A 15,587-nucleotide genomic window follows, 5' to 3' on the forward strand; every position below is an offset into this window, starting at 1 on the left:
CATCCTGGGATTTCCTTGGCAAAGATACTAGAGTGGTTTGCCATTTCCTTCTCCAGCTCATTTTACAGATGAGGAAACTAAGGCAAATAGGATTAAGTGAATTACCCAGGATCACACAGATGGTAAGCATCTGAAGCCAGATTTGAATTCAGGAAGGTAAGTCTTCTTGCCTCTAAGACTGGCCCTCTATCCACTGTACCACTTAGCTGCCTTATAGGCTCATAGCATTTAGAAATTTAGAATTGGAAAGGACCTTAGAAGCCATTGATTTCAGGGGCGTCCAGGTGGCTTAGCAAGTAAGAGCACCAGCTCCAGTGTTGGGATGACCTGGGGATCAAATCCGGGCTCAGATACTTGGCACCACACCCAGAAATAACTGGCCATGTAACCTTGAGCAAGTTATTTAACCCCAATTGCTTTAAAAAAAAAAGAAGCCATTGATTTCAACCTCCCAGTTTTACAGATGAGAAAACTGAGACTGAAAGAAATCAAACTACTTGCCCAAGGTCACATAGCTAAATATGTGAGGCAGAATTTGAATCCAGGTCCTTCTGACTCCCATGCTCTCTAAATGTATCACGCTGATTCTCAATTTGAAGACCCTCTGACTCTGGAATTGTAAGACATCCAGAGTCATTACTTCAATATTTATTCCTTTTGGAACAACATTTGCTGAATAGGATTCTCCATTGGAACCCTTATCCAGTGACTGATTATGGCATGAAGGTAGGTTACATGAGTGTTCTCCAAGGCTGCAGGAATGTAAATTCTGCCAGCCTGGAGTGGCTTTGAGGATAGGTCTCCTGTACTTTGGTGCCTAAGGACCATTTTTGTTCAATTTGGAAAGACTGGCTGCACAGTAAGATAGAAAGGGGTTGAAATCCACATTGGTGACAAAGGCCCTGTAAGCTGAATGAGGCACCACTATCAAAATTATGGGACATTGTAGACAAGAGTCCCATGGGATAGGCAGGCATAGCCAGATTGGAATCTGCATCATTGGAAGAAAACCCTCATTAACTAGCTTACAGATCTCTTGAGGGTATTTGACTACTAGCCAAGGTTCATCCTCTCCTGGTTAGGTCAAACTGAGACCTGCAAAAGACCTTAGTATAACAAGGCCACAGTCTTTCACTGTACCCAGGGCCACCTCCAGCCATCCTGATCTATATCTTGCCACTGGACCCAGATGGCTCCAGAGGAGAAAGTGAGGCTGGTGACTTTGCACAGCCCTGCCTCCCTTAAATCCAATTCACTTGCAAGTCATGGCATCACCTCCCTGATGCCATGGTCCTCTTCAAGAATGAAGGGGAAACAGCAGTAACAACAATCTCCCAGCTTAGCCTTTGAGAGACCAGGGTCATCTCCACACCAAACACAATTGAACCCTGATGAATATCACTTATCATGCAGTGCTTTAATATTGCCATGATCACAAGGGCTGTTTAATGGGCTGGTAGTGCTGTGTGTGTGTAGCTTTTCTGTATCCCTCCAGCTCTCCTGCCAGCTAGCCCTTCTCAGTTGTCATTCTCGTGTCCTGGCACCCGCTACCAATTTGCTGTCTTATTTTGCAAACAGTTGTCTGGGTAAGGGGCTGAGCAAGACTTGGAACACTCCTGAAATGCAAGGGCTTGGGGACAGCTGTTTCAGCCACTTCTGAGACTTTTTTCATTTAGTTTCCAGTTGATGGCCTGGTTCCAGGTGGCCAAGGTTCTGGAAGACTGACTTCTGAATAAGAAGGGTAATATTATATCAGCCTTACCAGTAAGGACAAGAAGCTGAAGAGACTGTTTTTGTGGTCAGTGCCCTCCTTTCTTCTTCTTTCTTTGGGAATAGAGTGGCTCATGGTCCTCCCTCCCTAAAGCACTGATTAGCCATGTGGAATTCTTTATGGTAGGCAAAGTAATACTCCCCCCACCAAAAAAAAAGAGCTAACAAAACCAGCCATAATGTCACCCTTAGGCCAACCTGCTTCATTTCTTTGATAGAAATTGCCAGAATTTTTATAGCTGCCTTTCCTCCCCTCTGACAATCTAAGAGGGAGTTTGCAATCTAGATAATGAAATTAAATGTCAGCAACAGTGTGAACTGCTGCTACTTGGCCTGGCTAATGAATGGAAAGACTCCTAGAATAGGAAGCCAAGGATTTGAGTCTTGGTCCTCACTCTGCCATGAGCTAGCTCTGGTCCCTTGGACAAGTTACTTTCCTGGAACAATTCCTCCCCTTCCCTCTCCCCCTTCTCCCCCTCCTTCTCTTCCTCTTCTTCTTCTTCTTCTTCTCTCAATATAGAAATGTATTTATAGATATAGATATGGATATATAAATACAGATTAATATAGATAGATTTAGATACAGAGATATGGATATACAGATAGATTTAGATATGGATATATAAATATACAGATAGATTTAGGTATATAGGTAGATATATAAATATAGACATAGATTTAGATATGTAGATAGATAAAGATATGCCTATATAAATATATTTGGATATGGATATATAAATATATAGGTAGATTTAGATACATAGATATGGATATATAAATAGATATATATTTAGAGTCATATATAGATATGAATATATACATTTATAGATTTTGATATATAAAGATATATAGATAGATTTATAGATACGGATACATAGGTAGATGTAGATAGATAGATATGGACACATATATCCATATCTATATCCCTGTATCACAGGATTATAGATTTAGAATTGGAAGGGAATTTAAATCATAAATTCAGACCCAGTGGGGACCTCAGAAGCCATTTAGTCTGACCCACCTCTCATTTTACAGATGAGGAAACTGAGGGGCAGAGATAGAAAGTGATATGCCCTAAGTCACGCAAGTGTCATGTTTCAGATCTGGGATTTGAACATGCGTGTTGTTCTCTAAAGCCTAAGTGTCCATTACATGGTGCCTAACCTAACTGCATTGGTGCAAACCTGATAATCTTTAAGAGTCCTTTGAGATCCCTCTAACATTCCCTGATAATATTGTAGTCTGAGAAAATATTATCTCCCACTTTACAAGTTAGTAAAGGAGAAGAAGGAAACAAACATTTATGCAGTATAACTATCCCGGTAGGTGGGAGCTATTATGAGCCCCATTTTACAGTCTGGGAAACGGAGTCAGACAGAGGTTATTAGACTAGTTAAATGTCATGTCTTAAGGTCACAGATCTTTTAGCTCCTGTTCTGTATTTCCATTGTTTAAGAAACAGTTGTTATATTTATTATACCTCAGGCTTTTTCTGTAATGTACCCAAAGCAATCTGGTGGATATTAATTCCCACAGAATCCTAATTACTATCACACCTTGCACTCTCAGCAAAGGGATCTGGTAGTTCTGTCTAAGCTTGAAGTCATTCTACAATCAGGAGGTTATGGACAGCAACATTCCCTTTGGCTGCATAGCCTCCGTGTGTATGAGCGCACACACATTCACATAAGCGTGTATCATCACATTCTAGAGCACTCTTTCTCTTCAGACCTCAGTTTCCTCATCTATGAACTAAAGGGATTGGGCCAGATGACTTCTTAGGTTTCTAATGGCTGTAAAATCCCATGTGCCTAAACCAGCGTTGTTGCTCAAGCTAGACTTTCTCAGAATTGTAGGACTTGGGCTTTCATTATTACTCTTTCCCCAGCCCTATCCTCAAGGTCTAGCAAGCAGGGGCTAGAATTCTGTTTCCTGAAGCTTACCTATGTGTCTTTAGTAGGATTTGACTTGGGGAGGGAACAGGAAGAAAAGGACTTCAGGGCCAATAATAATGTTGTACCTAGTGCTACCACCCCTTCCCATACACATGAGCTTTTTTGGTTTGATGTACATTGTGGGCATGGGTCAGCCTCCACTCAGAACCATAGATCATGAGCCCCCACCAATGTGTCCACTTTTACTAAACCAACTAGAAATGAAATAGTAGTCCAAAGTAGAAAACATTTAATAAAACAGAATAAAAAAATAAGAAAGAGGAAAAGAGGCCACATATGGAATACTTTTCTGAATATTTTCTCATAATTGTGGAGATCACATGTGCAAAGAACATTTGTAATCAGGGAAAATGGAGAGTGCACACACATAGAGGGACTGACATGACCAGAGAACACATAGGGAGAGTACACATATGGGCACACACATGGCCAGGATATATGTATGACTGAGTGAGAGGCAAGTTACACATTTGTTGCTAGAGAAAGTTGATGTCTTCTGGTAATGTCATCTTGCTGTTTTCTGCTAGGAATTTTGTTTCCTTTTCAATCCACTGGGTAGCCTCTGCATTCTATCATGCAGACACGCTGGACATCTCTGCTGATTTTGTGATCACTAAGCTCTCTGTGATGCTCAGGGTTAGCAAAATCCTTTTAAACTCTTGTCAAATCCCTGGTTGTCAGTCCACACCTCCAAAATTCACTTGGGTACTCTACCCAATAAAACCCAACAAAAGGGATCTGGGACAACGGAAGGCTCACCTCAACACCCAGAATGCTTCCTGATTTGGCATGCAAATAAACCTGTAGGCAAGAACAAAGTAGATAAAGCTATCTGAACTCTCTGTTTCTTTCTCTGTTTTATATTCTTGCCTTCCCAAAGTTGTAGACTTCAGTGTTGCATTCTGGCCAACCCAAGCCTTGACTTCCCTGTTGCAGGGAGAGCTGACTCCTTTCCACAAAGGTGACCACATACAAGGCCTCCAGGCTATAAAAGTACCCACATAGAGTAATCAACAAGCAATGCCTCTTAGTCCTATGGACCAGGTTGTATTTACAGGAACAAAGCCAAAAGGAGAGTTGAATAAATTAACTAGACAATTCAGCTTTACAAATCAACTATTACACTAAAAAGTGTAGGTTTTTTTTCCTGTGGATTAATTAATTAATTAAGACTGCCTGTTGTTATCAAATCCTAATATATACTTCCAGATGGTAAAGGCCTTATTCGTGTAATTCTCTGTATCTCACCTGACATAATGAGTAGTAGAGTCAGGAAGGCATAGAATCAAGTCTAATATCTAACACATATTGACTGTATGACCCTGGGTAAGTCACTTAACCTCTCAGGGAAACTCTCTAAGCCTGTAAATTGAAGAACAACATTTGGTGACTAGGTTGGTATGAGACTCAAATAAATTAAGTAAAGTTAAGAAAATCTCTCCATAAATGTTTGTTGCTGTCGTTCGTTCTTTTCAGTCATGTCCAACTCTGTGTGACCCCATTTTGTGTTTTCTCAGCAAAGATACTGGAATGAATGGTTTGCTATTTCCTTCTCTAGCATATTTGACAAATGAGGAAACTGAGGCAAACAGGGTTAAGTGAATTGCTTTTTTCCTTCTTTCCTTCCTTTCTTCTTTCCTTTCTTCTCTCCTTCCTTTTCCCCTTCTTCCTTTCCTTCCTTCTTTGTAGTTCAGGGCTCATCATTCCCAATATCTCTCAATTCCATTTGGAAGAATTTATTTTTGATAGACTGGAATGAGGATTGTAGGGAGCCTACAAACATTGGATCATGAATCTAGGGCTGTAAGACATCCCAGAGGCCATATAGTCCAACTCCCTTATTTTTCAGATTAGTAAACTGAGGTTTACTGAGGTTGTCTAAGTGATGAGATTTGAAGCCAGGTTCTCTGACCCCAGAGCCAGCCCACATTGTGCTGTCCCATGCTGCTTCATTTCTTGAACCCAAATTATTTTTTGCAACATAATTTTATCTATCCAGTTCTGTGTCCATTTCTAAATTTGAAGTCACTAAGCATCAAGAAATAGACCGACAATTTGACTTGCTGGAGGTACAGCAACAAAGGCCACCATACCCGACAATAATGGCAATAACACTGTCCACTTACTCTGCATGTGTCCAATGTGGGCCTAATTCTTACTTTGTCTCCTCGATTAGAATTAGGCTCCTTGAGGGAAGGGACTGTTTCTGCCTTCCTTCATAGGCCCAGTGCTTAGTAAATGCTTACGGATTGATTCCTAACACTTTGCAGGTTGATAATGCTTTGGAGTTTATAAAGTGCTTTCACACATACATTATCTCATTTGATCTTCATTCTATCCCTTTCAGAGAGACCATTAAGGAATTCTCCAAACCCACTTTTCAGACAAGCAAACTGAGGCTTAGATGTCCTAAATGGCTTGCCTAGCAAATAGCCGAGCTTTGATCCAGCAGCATCCAGCTTTCTGTCTCCTGCTATAGAGCTCTGTTTTTCCATTTTATGAGAAACATGACTAAGTCCTGTCTGACTCATTGCATGTAAGCCTTGGTCTCTAATGTGCTATTAATCCCTAAAGTACCATCCCTGCCACAAGACCTTGGCAGCCTTTTTTTTTTTTTCCCACAGCAAAGGGTTTGGGTAGTTAGTTCTGTCTCTGCTTGAAATCACCCACACAGTCGGCAGCCACTGACCATTTTTGCTATCTCCAGAGCCACCTTGTTTTTCCTGGGCAGGATTTTTTTGCAGCTTTCTTTCCCTCCCCACTCCCACATTCCACCTCAGAACTTATATGCAGAGCTTTAGAGGTGAGGAAATGCCTGTTATGCCCATCAGAGATGCTGATGGGCCCAAGCCATTCTTGGCCACTGATCTGGTGCACACTGAAATAGTTCAGCATCCAACTCGGCAGGAGTGGCCCGTGGGCTTCTTAGTTACCATTAGAGAGGCAGATCTCTCTGCAGTGTTTATGCGGCAGGGCATCAGCTTAAGGCAGGGCATCAGCTATTAAGCGTGTAGTGTTTGCTAAGTAGGTAATAATGAGATCCTGGGGATTGGGGGAAGTTACAAACGCTTGAAACTAGAGCTCATTGGAAAAAATGTTTCCTTCGGTCCCTGTCACTGCCAGTGACCATGGCTCCCCTGTGGGCCTGCTTCTTTACCCTTTGCTTCCAACATAAACATTTCACGTGTCATGCCCACCATGCAGCTGCTGGGGCAGTATCTCATAAAAATTAAGATTGCTATGTGGTTGGTCTCGTTCATAGTTTGGGGTTTTAAAAGGTTTGATGATGTCTTTTATTTTCCCGACAGTTATTTCTAGTTAGGTCTCTATACTCCCCTCCACCCCAAGAAATTCCTTGTAACGAAGAAAAATAGTGACACAAAAGCAGAAAACACAATGACTGTCTAACAGTATATACAATATTCCACAACCTTAATTCCTAGATTCTCCAGTGAAAGAAAAGTGGTATAGTAACTCATTTCTTCTCTGAGGCCAGTATTAGTCATTATAATTTAGAATATAAACTCTTTAAAGGGAGGGATAGCTTCATTTATGTTTTTGAATGCCAGGGTCTGGTGATAGTAACATACTGAAACATAGTAGGCACTTAATAAATACTTATTGATCAACTGATAATTATACGCCTTTGTTATAGTGCTGTTGAAGAAGTTACTGCACTCACTGTTTTTGTTTTCTTAGTTCTGCTGACTTCACCCCCTTATCATTTGTACAAGTATTTTTATATTTCTCTGTATTCTTCCTATAGCTTATCTCTTATGGAGCAATACTATTTTGATTCACTCATATGATGCGTTTTGTTTGTCCATCCCCCAATACATGAACACCTACTTCTTTCTATTTTCCCCAATGGCTCCAGTCTTACTCCTTTTTATGAATGTCTCAGCACTGGGTGTAGAAAGTCCACCTAACTGTCATGGGAGCCCCCTTTCCCAGTCTCCTAATCTGCTTCTGGTTCAGATGTCAGCAGGGAATCTCTTTCTCAAGAGTCATAGGTTCTGACCTTTCAGGCTTCTGGCTGTGTGGTAAACATGGCTACTTACACCCACTGGCATCTTTGTAGTCAGAGAATTCTATGGTTCTCCATGTCTTGTTCTCTCACCCTCTACTACACTCTAAGGATCATCAGGCCTTTATTACATCTGCCCTGTAACTAAAAGCTTCTAGAGGTGTTGTCTCTCCCAATTAGAATGTGAGCTCTTGGGCGGCCAGGTAGCACAGCGAGTAAGAGCACTGGCCCCAGTGTCGGGATGACCTGGAGATCGAATCCCGGGCTCAGATACTTATCACCCACCCAGAAACACCTGGCCGCATAACCTTGAGCAAGTTACTTAACCCCAATTGCTTTAAAAAAAAAAAAGAATGTGAGCTCTTTGAAAGGAAGGACTGACTCTCTTTCCTATTTGTTTACCTTCTGTATTTTCAAGACCAAAATTGGCCCCAGAGAGGAAATGTTTTAATACATCACCCTGCTTTTAGTTTTAGCACCAGTGCTTAGCACATAGTAAACATTAATAAATTCTCTTACATTTCATTCCATGGTCTTGTTGATAGTTTTAAAAATCAATTCAATCCAGTCCAACAAGCATCTATTAATCTTGAAGGAAGCAACCTCTCTCTATATATGGTACTATGTTAGGGACTGGGTCCACAAAGACCAAATACAGAAGAGGGCCTGCCCTTTGGGCCTTTGCATTCTCCTGAGAGGATACACCATTTATACCTAAAAGTAAATGCAAGATTCTTTGAGGAAGACTAACCACTAGGAAGATTTCTGTAGGAGGTGGGATTGAGGCTGAGTCTTGAAGGAAGCTAGGGATCCCATGAGGTGGAGGTGAGAAGGAAGTAAATTCTGGGGGAGAGACTGCCTGGACCAGGAGTTCTTAACCTGGCATCTGTGGATCCCAGGGTCTATTTCAGAGGATCTGTGAACTTGGATGTGAAAAGAATTACATCTTTAGGTAGTCAAGATGGTTGAGTAGAAGCAGGACCTCCCTGATGCTCTGGCTTCCACCTTCCCTAATCCATGTAAAAAGGAGACTCTGAACAAACTTTGGAGCTGCAGAACCCACAAAATGACACAGAGGAGCTAACCTCCCACTGAAGACAGCCCGGCAAGCCTACAGGAATAGGCCAGTGCAGTGCTCTGGGAGCCAAGCCCAGCCCCACACCAAGGCTTTAGCCCCAGGGCGGATCTGACCAGCCACAGGCCAGAGGGACTCCAGATCAGCAGCAGCTGTGGCCGTTTCCAGATTTATCAACACATACATGTAAAGCACAGAGTGAAAGGTCAGTGCAGTCTGGACTTTGGGACCCAGTAAGTGGGAGTTCGTGGCGTTTGCCCCCGGGGCAAGAAGCCGCTGAGTCGCAGGCACAGCCAGCCAGCACCACTTGGTGGCTTCAGCTCCTGGCCTGCAGAGTGTAGGGGGACCAAGCACCAGTCTGAGGGGTAATCGCTCTTGCTTTAACCTTCTTGGATCTGGACTGCAGTCTAGGGTGGAGGTCCTGGGGTGTGTGTCCAGCTTGCCAGAGTGTGTGGAGACCTCAGAGAGGGCACCCATCTAATACCTCCAGCAGCTGAGAAAACCCCAGCGTTTGGGACAAAGATCCCCTGTCTGGTGGCAGAGTCCTACTGTGGCAAAAAGCCCAGGGGTCAGGTGACTGAGGGGTGACATGACCAGGCAAAGGAAACAAAGCAGACAGAAGATTCCAACATTAGACTCCTATTTTGGGGACAAAAAGGAGCAAAGCATGGAACGGGAGGAAGACAGTGAAGTCAGAACTCCTGCACCAAAAGCTTCAAAGGAAAATACGAGCTAGTTACAGGCCATAGAGGACCTTAGGAAGCAGATAAGAGAAGTGGAGGAAAAACTGGGAAGAGAAATGAGAACAATGCAAGAAAATTACAAAATGAGAGTCAACAGCCTGACTGAGGAAAATAAGACCTTAAAAAACAGACTAACTCAAATGGCAAAAGAGGCTCAAAAAGGCAATGAGGAGAAGAATGCCTTAAAAAGCCGAATTTGCCAGATGGAAAAAGAATCTCAAAAGCTCACTGAGGAGAATCATTGCTTCAGAATTAGATTGAAGCAAATGGAAGCTAATGACTTTATGTGAAATCAAGATCCAAACAAATGAAAGAATAGAAGGCAATGTGAAATATCTCATAGGAAAAACCACTGACCTGGAAAATAGATCCAGGAGAGATCATTTAGAAATTATTGGACTACCTGAAAGCCATGATCAAAGTAAGAACCTAGAAATCATCCTCTAGGAAGTTCTCGAAGAAAACTTCCCTGATGTTTTAGAACCAGAGGGCAAAATAGAGGTTGAAAGAATCCACCAATCACCTCCCGAAAAAGATCCCCAAAAGAAAACTCCTAGCAATATTATAGCCAGGTTCCAGAATTTTCAGATTAAGGAGAGAATATTACAAACAGCCAGGAAGAAACAATTTGAATATTGTGGAAACACAATCAGGATAATCCAGGATCTGGCAGCTTCTACACAGGGATTGAAGGGCTTGGAATACGATATTCCAGAGGTCAAAGGATCTGGGATTAAAACCAAGAGTCACCTACCCAGCAAAACTGAGCATCATGTTTCAGAGGAAAATATGGTCATTCAGTGGAATAGAGGACTTTCAAGCATTCTTGCTGAAAAAAACAGAGTGGAATAGAAAATTTGACATTCAGATTCAAGAAGCAAGAGAAGCATGAGAAGGTAAACAGGGATTTTTCTAAAAAGAGATCATAAGGAATTTATCAAAGTTGAACTATTAACATTCCTACAGGAAAAACAATAATTGTAACTTATGAAACTTTTTTCAGTAGTTGAAAGGAATAGAAATATATATATATATGTGTGTGTGTGTGTATGTATATATATATGTGTGTATATATATATATATGAGGGTATATGGGCATATGAATACATATGCGAATGTGTGTATATGCGTTTACAGGTATACATAGATAGAGGGCACAGGACCAATTTGACAGGAAGGAATGATTCTTAAAAGGTGAAATTAAGAGGTGAGAGAGGAATATAATGAGAGGAGATGGGGAGAGACAGAATGGGGTATACTATCTCATATAGAAGAGGCAAGGGAAAATAGTTACAATGGAGGGGAAGAATAGGAAGGCAAAAAGGAATGGGTCAACATTATCCCCATTGGATTTGGCCTGAGGAGGGAATGAAATACACACTAAATAGGGTATCTTACCCTCCAGGAAAGTATGGGGGGAAGGGGATGAGATGGGAGATGATAGAAGGGAGGGCAAGTTGGGGGGAAGGGAAGTTGGAAGAATCCACTTTTGAAAAGGGATGGGATTAAAGTAGAGAATAGAACAAGTGGGAGGTGGGATAGGAGGGAGGGAAATATAGTCAGTCTTTTACAATATATCTACTATGTTATTGTTTTGCATTAGCTACACATGTACAACCTATACTGAACTGCTTATCTTCCCAGTAAGGGTGGGTGACAAGGGAGAAAGGGAATGAATCTGGAATTCAAAGTTTTAAAATTAAATATTCAAATATATATAGACTATTATCAATACTATTTTACATATAATTGGGAAATAAGATATACCAGCACTTGGGCATAGAGATCCACTGGAAAAGTAGAAAGGGGTATGGGAGAAAATATGGGAGAGAGCAGATTGGAGGAGGGATTATCCTGTGGGACTGCTATTTTGGGGCAGTGGGTAGGGGAGGGATGGGGAGAAAATTTGTAACTCAAAATCTGGCGGAAATGAATGATGTGAATCAGAAGTTAATAAAGCATTTGGTAAAAAAAAAAAAAGAATTACATCTTTACTTCCATATAGTTTATTTCCTTTGTAATCTAATATATTTTATTTTATACATTTAAAAACCTTCCAAGAAGGGACATGAAGTCTTCACCATACTGTCAAAAGAGGTCCATGGGACAAACAAGGTTAAGAATTCCTGGCCTGGGCCAAAGCATAGACACAGGAGATAGAATGCTGAGTTCAGGGAATAGCAGTAGTCCAGTTTGGCTGGAGTAGAGAGGACATACAAGGGAGTAATATGAAATAGCTCTGGAAAGGGAGACTGGTGTTGGAATGGGAAAGGCTTTAAATAGAAAGTTAAGTAGGTTGTACTTTATTCCAGAGGCAACAGGGGGCAGCAAAGATTCTTGAGCAAATGAGTAATATGGTCAGATTTGCGCTTTAGGAGGAATATGTCCTAAAGGAACAGGTGGACACAGGACTGAGGTGCATCTTGCATTTTTACTTATTTCATGAGTTAAACATGGTAAAAAAAAAATCATTGTCTACTTACTAGTCCTTGTTCTGCTCATAAACATCTTTGAACTTGACTTGGCTGGTCAAAAAGAGACTATGCCCAAGTCCATCATTTGGCCAATGATACTCAAAGCCCTTCCAGTTTGGTAGGTCCTCCCATATCTACTCTCCATTGGCAAAGCCTTCAAGTGCTATGGGGCAGTTCCATATTCTAGTGAGGCATCAAAAGAACATGTGTTGGAAAACATGATCAAGAATTGCACAAGATTAGAAGACATTGGAAATTTTGGATGAGTAATCACACCAGTGAATTCTCTGATCTTTCAAAGAATGAATTCAAATTATCATATGAGTAGGCATCAAATAATACTCTTACTTTACATTTGTATAGTGATTCAAGGTGTTTTAAAGTGTTTTTGCATAGAGCAGATCTTCTTATCCTTGTTAATAAGATGGAGGAATGTGGGCTGGATGACTTTGCAGATAAGTGGATTCATCACTCATTGAACAACTGTCCCTAAAGTGTGTTGATTAATGGATCAATGTCAACTGACAATGTCCCACTCACAAATGCTCTCAAGCTCAATCACTATCAAATTCCAAAATTTCTCATTTTTTCCAGTTACTTTTCTCTCCCAGGTTGACTCCTGGGGGGGGCTCAGAATTATGCCAATCACATATTGACATCTGCCAAGGCACCCGCCTCATTGTTCCCAAAATGCTGATATTGCTGTGTGGGAAGCCACCACAGCTCAAAGCTTCATGTAAAACACTAAGTAGGCTTAAAACATCAGGAGGAGATGCCTGTCTTTACCAGCCTTTATTTTTGTATTTTCACAAATTTATGCATAAGCCACCTACTTCTAGGGGCTTCAAAACTAGGTGGTCCCACTCCTTTTCCACCTCAATCCCTCCATTCTTCTTTTGTTCCTTCTCTTCCATTCTTTCCTTCTCTCTTTCCTTCCCCTTTGCTTCCACCTCTTCCTTTCTCCCTCTCTCCCTTCTTTCTTCTTCTGTTTGACTCCCTTCCCTCCTTCTCACCCTTTCTTCCCCTCTTCTGTGTCTGTTTCTCTCCCCATTTTTTTCTTTCTTTTGCCCCTTGGGGATGGGGTGAGATGGGATGAATTTCTACCACACTAACTAAAAAAGTGCTCCCTGCTTTGTTATATCCACAACCAAGGTTGGATCTCCCAACCAATATAGCTATGTCCTCAGCCCCCAGCATCAAAGGAATTGCTAGATACATGCTTATAGCTTGTGTAGCTAGTGAGCAGTTGCTTGAACAGATTGGTGATCCCACATACACATCAGTTCATCTTATTCTTTTCAGGATTCTCAACTTTCATTCTCCCCTAAGATAAAAATTTCTATCCTCATTCTAAGTCTTTATTAATGAATTGGATGACTATGTAGAAGGCATGCGTCTCAAATTTGCAGCCAACACAAAGCTGGGAGGCATGGCCTTATAATAGATGGCAGAATTGAGATTCAAAAAGATCTTGACAAGGCGGGGTTGATTGTCTGAGACAAATGAAATTCAATTAAATGCAGATAAGTGCAAAGTCCTATATTCAGGTTAAAAAAAATTAATGGTGCAAACACAAGACAGGAAAGACCTGGTTTAATCAGTTTATTCACCTTAATTTATAAAAGATGTTTATCGAACACAGATTATATTAAAGACACTGTGGGAGATATGAAAACGATTAAGAAATGTTTCCTTAAGACTTAGATGAACAAATGCAGAATGCAATAAGCAGAACCAGGAAAACACTAGAAGCAATGACTACTACAACATGATGAATGAAAAGAACAAAAACTAAAAACCCAATTGTTGTGTCACTATTTATAGCCATGAAACTTGGCACTGGAGAAGTTGGAGAAGAGAATAAGCCTTTCTATTAAGCACCTACTCTGTGCCAGGAATTGTGCTAAACACTTTATAAATATTATCTTATTTGATCTTTACAGTAGCCCTGGGAAGTATGTACTGGTATTATCTCCATTTGACAGTGAAGGAAATTGAGGCAGACAGAGATTAAGTGAGTTGTTTGGGTCATGCAGCTAATAAGTGTCTGGGGCTAGTTTTGAATTCAGGTCTTCCTGGCTCCAGGTCCAGTGTTCTATCTATCTAGTGTGCCACCTAGCTTCTCCCTTTTTTGCAGAGGTGAGGAATTATGGGTATGGACTATTGTATACATTGTCAGCCTTAATTGAAAAGAAATAGGAAGTTTTGATCTACAGAAGATACTGGAACAGCAACAAGGAAAGAGGAGGGTAAATATTGTTTAAATTTAGATCAGTGGTAAGAAGAAAGAAAAGAAAGGAAAAGAGAAGAGAGGGGTGACCGACATTCTCATTAACCACAGCTGAAGGCAGATACAGTTTGCATTAAGCCTTTGGCAGGAATCTGTTAAAGGTAGAATAAACATACCAGAGTGCCTGGGCAAACAAGTTAAAATGGAGATTAAATTCATGAGCACTTGGTTAAGTAGCATCAGATATCTTGAGAACAGACAGAAAAACTCCAGAAGAAGGACATAATACTTAGCTAAGCCCGGTACAGTAAACAGGCTTGGCAAATGGGGAATTTACCATTACAAGGAGCTGGGGTTAGCAAAAGGAGCTAGAGAGAAGTGGGGAGCTTGCTGTTTTAGTAATGATAGAAGGTCAGAGAATGTTCCAGTGACATTCAAGCATTGTTCTAGTGTCTATTAAATGTCCTTAAAATCTGGCTTAGTTCACCTGTGATGGACAGGAGGAACACCCCCTCTACCCTCTAGTTTATCGGGGGAATGACAAATTCACTGAAGGACTGGAAGAAGAACTTCAGCAGCAGAACAGAAAGGGGGAAAAGGAATCAAAGAGGCAGAGAAACCGTAATCTATGTCATGTGTTTGGAGGGTGAAAGAATGTAATTGACACAAAGACGGTAGAGAAGAAAATGGTCCTGTTGGATATTTGGGACTTGGTGGAACTGGATTCTTTGAAGAAAAATCACCTTCATGTGCTCCAAGGAATACGATAAGGAGCTCAAGGGTCACCAGGAGAAAGGCCATCTAGCCAAACAGGGATAAGTTGTAGTAGTTGGTGAGTTGCTATTGAAGCATCCATGTGTCAACTTGACTTGAACAACTGGGAAGTAGGTTATCTTCCTTGAAGAGATGGGTAACATTTTAGATGACACCCTGCTCCTCAAAAACTAATTATGATCCCAATATAGGGATAGAAGCTAGATCTGTGGTTTCATTGATAGAGAAACTTCCAGATAGGAAAATTCTCTTCACTTGTTCAGGTCAACACCTTCTCTGTAACTTACTGTCTCAGAAAGTAAACACAAGAGGTGTTTAACATGCAGATTTAACAAACCTATAATACTCCTGAGTTCTGCACGAACCTAATTAAAGCAGAATTAGGAAATAATTAACCAAATAAAGAAATATATAATAAAAATAGATAATATTTAAAATTTAAATGTTACAATTAAGTCATTGTTTGTGTGACCTTCAGGGATCCTTATGTACCAGCTGAACGCTCCCTGTTTCTATTTGAGTTGGACATCGTTAGCCTA

General features: G+C 40.9%; 1 protein-coding gene across 2 annotated transcripts in view; it reads left to right on the plus strand.

Annotated features, from left to right (window-relative positions):
• LOC138166099 (uricase) overlaps nucleotides 1-15,587 on the plus strand; it is a 124,134-nt gene that overhangs the window by 26,397 nt on the left and 82,150 nt on the right. The window contains exon 1 of one of the 2 annotated variants that reach the window (XM_069094526.1): nucleotides 1,614-1,798. The exons of the other annotated variant lie outside the window; for it this stretch is intronic. The gene's annotated coding sequence lies outside the window, so the exon portion shown is untranslated. Of the gene's footprint in view, nucleotides 1-1,613; nucleotides 1,799-15,587 lie in introns of those variants that run through there. 2 annotated transcript variants of the gene reach the window in all.

This window comes from Petaurus breviceps, unplaced genomic scaffold, assembly GCF_028583685.1.
Source record: "Petaurus breviceps papuanus isolate PSGF00001 unplaced genomic scaffold, PetGlider_PUasm1.0 220, whole genome shotgun sequence".
Lineage (NCBI taxonomy): Eukaryota > Metazoa > Chordata > Mammalia > Diprotodontia > Petauridae > Petaurus > Petaurus breviceps.